Source organism: Penaeus monodon, chromosome 6, assembly GCF_015228065.2.
Source record: "Penaeus monodon isolate SGIC_2016 chromosome 6, NSTDA_Pmon_1, whole genome shotgun sequence".
Lineage (NCBI taxonomy): Eukaryota > Metazoa > Arthropoda > Malacostraca > Decapoda > Penaeidae > Penaeus > Penaeus monodon.
The window spans coordinates 21,434,030-21,439,029 of record NC_051391.1 but is presented as its reverse complement, the minus strand read 5'-3'; positions in this window follow the sequence as shown (position 1 = coordinate 21,439,029).

Sequence of the window (5,000 nt, the reverse complement as noted above, 5' to 3'; positions counted from 1 at the left end):
AAAAAGATCACTCTGGGTTGCAACTGCATACGCTGGCAGGCATATTCTGCACATAATGTTACCCCGCAACTTTTTGTCTTACCTAACGCGATTAGTAATCACGTAAGTTTCACTTAACGAAGGAAATATGACATGATATGAGAAGATACATCAAAACGTCTTGTGACGAATAATCGCAACATACGGAGAGCGTCGAAATAAACGAAATGTTGGTCTGCCGGTAAGAAGAGACAGATTACTTAACGAGCTGGAAATTTGGTGTTTTCAAATCATTCGTGCAAGACTTTTTCAGCCATCCGTTCTTTTGGATCTTCAAGAGAATAACGCGCTGCAACAAAGGCTATAACAAAAGACTAGTATTAAATCTCTCTACAACAAATTTACATCATTCACGGTAATTATGCGTCTGGCGCTGTCAGGCAGGGAATGGCGCAACGCGAAATTGCGTTTATGCTGTCCTCCTGCAGTACATAATCAAAATATTCTTAGATATCAAACGGACCGCTCTTGAGAATTAGCTGCGGATGTTGACACGGCGATTTGTTGTGCAGAGTGAGAGAAAGAGTGGCAACTGAAAGTCTAATGGCTGAATCCTATTTCTAGAATGAATGAAATTTTGTGTACATTTCCTATATCAATTTAAAGTCTAATGTGGACTGTATGAAACCCAAACCCATTATTCCCTAACATTAAACTATCAAACGTTAACAAGCCTTAACAGATTACATTTCCCAAATATTTCATCAACGTTGTAATTCTGTTTCGACGAATTTTGCTTCTGCTCGCAATGGAACTAAAATAACTTTTGCTTGAGTTACTATGCTACTATGAGACACAAGATATCCGTTATAGTCAGAGTCATGCACTTTGTTGACTACACTAACTGTCCCTCAAAAATAAGATTACATATCGTGCCCATTCTGATTCAAGATAAGCAGGAAAATAGTTTCACTTAACCGTACTCATTGTGAATTATATCAGGAAAGGAACCGCCCGAAACCAGTTCCCTGCCATTAAAAAAAATAATAATAAAATAAAATAAAATCAGAAGCAGCAGAAGCAGAATATCCATCGTTCTTTTCTGAGGAAGAAAGACAGGGATAGAATGAGCAAAAGAGAGAAAAAGAGAGAAGCAGATAGACAGACAGAAGGAGAAAGAGAAAGAGGGGGAGAGAAAGAGGGGAAAGGAGAGAGAGAGAGAGAGAGAGCGAGAGAGAGAGAGAGAGAGAGAGAGAGAGAGAGAGAGAGAGAGAGAGAGAGAGAGAGAGAGAGAGAGAGAGAGAGAGAGAGAGAGAGAGAAAGAGAGAGAGAGAGAGAGAGAGAGAGAGAGAGAGAGAGAGAGAGAGAGAGAGAGAGAGAGAGAGAGAGAGAGAGAGAGAGAGAGAGAGAGAGAGAGAGAGAGAGAGAGAGAGAGAGAGAGAGAGAGAGAAAGAGAGTATGGCGGACTAATAATCATAGCTTTTGCACCTGCCCACATAGGTTCCAAAACCAGCGCCCCGGAGGGAACAAAGATGACAATTATGGCAGACCTAGAATAACTTTCAGAATACCTGTCGCCATCACAACGTCAAGACCCCCACGCCTAGCCCAGTAAGGCTGGCCGGTCACGTCACCGTGCTAGCACCGTTTCCTAGTCACCATATTGTGTGTTCGTTTATTTGTGTTGTACTCTTTCATCAATAAAGAGTCAAGCCGTACCAATCTATCCCTTCATCCACCAGTCCATGCATTGAGAGTCTCTCCACCTAATGAGCCTTTTACAGTCTGGTGAGAGCAGTCCACTTTGTGTCCTTTCGGCTAGCAAACCGAACAAACACATCTCCGATCGGCGCTCGACCAACGCTCACGATTCATAGACCATCATGTGTTCAAAACCATGTAAGTACATATTATGGGCCCTTTAATGTCTTTTCCCTCACTTAAGCTGAGCATAGTTACCTCAGCATATCAGAATTTCTAGCGAATCCAAAATGTAAATTAAATAGAATTGTGTATGGCGTCGTAAATTTCTGAGCTGGGAAACTTTAGGTTGCGAAAAACTTTCAAAGAATACTTCATGCCACTGTTCACTAATGTGTACTTTCCATCACATATCATTAAATGTTGAGTTCAATGTTGTAGTTAAAATAACTATGTATTTAAATATGTAGTTAAAATGTGTATTAAAATCATTGCTAATTATCGCATTTTTGTTAATAAAAATGTTAATCTTCGTGTTTGTGATTCATTTTCACGTTTACATTTACACATACTCACTCATCCACACAAAACAAAAGGCATGAAATCTTTCATTAATAAAGTTTGTTGTTTTCGTAGTTACAGTCGAAAAGATCGATGATATATCTCTTTTACCCGCGATTTTGCCAGTCATGACGAGACTATGCACATTACTTTGTATCATCTTATTTTGCATAATTTTCTTTCTTTATGTGATGACAAGTGGTTGAAGTAGATCCTCGCGGATTGTTGTTGTTTCCTTTATCTACTCTCATACCAATCAGAGACAGTTTGTAACTCAAGCAGGTCCTTGCAGACCATTAACTTACGGCTCCCTCCTATATTTTTCTCTTAATATTTGTGCAAATAAACACGCACAAAAAATAAATACAAAAAATAAATTGAAAAAATAAATGATCTGGTTCCCTGACTTGACACAGCAGTTGGACAGTGAATATCTAACACGGCACTAAAGGAGGAAACTACTGTAGATCCGGTCACCTAAGGATGCCATGGGAAGAACCAGGCTCCACATGGCCTCTGTGTCTGCCCGCATGGGTTCCAAAATCAGCGCCCCAACGGGAACCAAGATGACAATTATGGCAGACTTAGAATAAAGTTCAGAACGCCTGTCACCATCAGAACGTCAAGACATCCTGTGCCTGACCCCCTAGGCCTGGCTGCTCACGTCTCTGCATTAGCTCCATTCCCCAGTCACCGTATCATATGTTCATTTAATTATGTTGTACGCTTTCATCAATAAAGAGTCAAGAAGTACATCCTACAATCACTGTCCAACCAGTTCATGATTAAGGCACTTATAGCCTTTTACAGAAAGAGGGACAAGCACCTCACAAACACCATGTAAGACATAAATGTGCCAGTAGATATGAACTGCGATCAACTAATTGCTTGACCCCCTCGCCCTGGCTATAAGGCGGGAAGATAGTGTTCTGTCTGCGGAATAAATAGTGTCAATAGGCTGTCGGTTACCTATTCATCTGCTGAATGCCCTAACCTCCCCCACAACACCTATCTGTGTTTAACTACACAGGTGTGCACTTTGCAGTTGGCCTTAGGGATACCCCATTCTGTGGTGTGTCAGAACAGTAATCACCTGCTCCACTGGTAGCAGATTCTGCCACGTTATTCTGTAATGACAGTAAGGTTGTTCCAACTAGAGCCCCGGGAACTTGCTGATATTATGTGGAAGCAGAGAGTAGAACTTGTCAGGAAGAACCGCATCCTAAATTTCATTGGGGCCATTTCCCAAACTCTGAGAAGAGAGAAGGCCCATTACTAACAGTGGCACAGCATCCTGGTGACATCAGTCAGACCTCGCATAATGCAGTCCATTAATAATGAACTCTCATTTAACCCTAACCACGTGTCCCACCCTTGCATACTGAACTTTTTTCTGATCAGTTACTACTGAAGCCAACAACCCATCCATTCACCAGAGACATAATAAAAACACAGAAGAACAAACAAAACACAGGAAACATACCCAGTAACTTCAATCTTCTCAAGTAAATTCTGTTTCACTCTGCCCCCGACCTCGGCAACGAGCCAGTGTAAACTAAGGGCCACGAAGATACCAACTGTCTGAGAGGGAACAAGTTACTATCTGTGCCTTGAACAAACTATTAAAGAGTATTGAACTCTCACAGATGAGAGGCAAGAATCAATCTTCCGAAGAATCCTGACTGAACTGACTAAAAAAACAACGCCTTACTCAATTAAATTTTCATTCTTGTGCCTCCTCAGCTTTACAGTGGCAACTGGGAAACAATACCCAAGCCAAACCTTATTCACAGCCTTGTGAATTCACACATTCCTGATTTTAGTGCATGTGTGGGATCATTGGTTGTGTCATAGTCCGTTTCCACAAGAGTCTATTCATCTCCTTAATAGACATCCCCCTTCCTGACCACCTAAAGATGATGTTCTTCATGGTATGGATAAACACCAAAGCTCAATCTTGCTCTGTATCTGTTATCGTCTACACTGACTTCCTCATGGATGAGCTACTGCAGCAGCACTCTTGTGACCGTGTCGTTAGGTGTAGATGACATGGATCAACCCTCACTGCAAGATCCTCTGAAGAGTTGCTGCCTGTGTTTCGCACAAACATTTCTGGCTCTTCCTTCGTTCCTGTTATCAATGATCTACCAGAAATTATTATAACCTGTTGCCATGGTTTGGTTACTACTACAGAGTAGCAGCTAATGAAAAGAATCATGCAGGGAGGTGCTACTCTACAAGTAGTAGTACCCCAGAGCTGAGGTGCTTGCAGCCTTCTACTTAAGTCCCTAATTTCAAGCACCTTCTACCATATGTATCGGTATTCTGTAATGCGAGTCTGGATACTTTTAACATGACAACAGTTGACCCCCAAGAAGGTCCTATGACCTGATAACACTAGTCCACATCCTTAAAAGTTGTGCATCTCATCTGGCTGCACCTCTTACCAGTATTTTCCAGAGATGTCTTACTTCTGGTAAGTGACCATCCCTCTGGAAGATAGCAAGAGTGGTGGCAAAAAAAAAAAATGATCTCAAGAACTACAGACCTATCTCCCTACTCTCATTCATTGGCGAGATATCTGAAGCCATTACAACCGAGAAAATTTCATTGTATCAGAGGAAAACCCAACAGACGCCAGTGTCCCACAAGGTAGTGTTCTCAGCCCACTCCCTGCTTCGCCTTGCCCCAGATGCTGATGATTGCTCCGTTACATTGCTCTGTGACAGTGGCGACCACGTTACTGTCACACACATGAA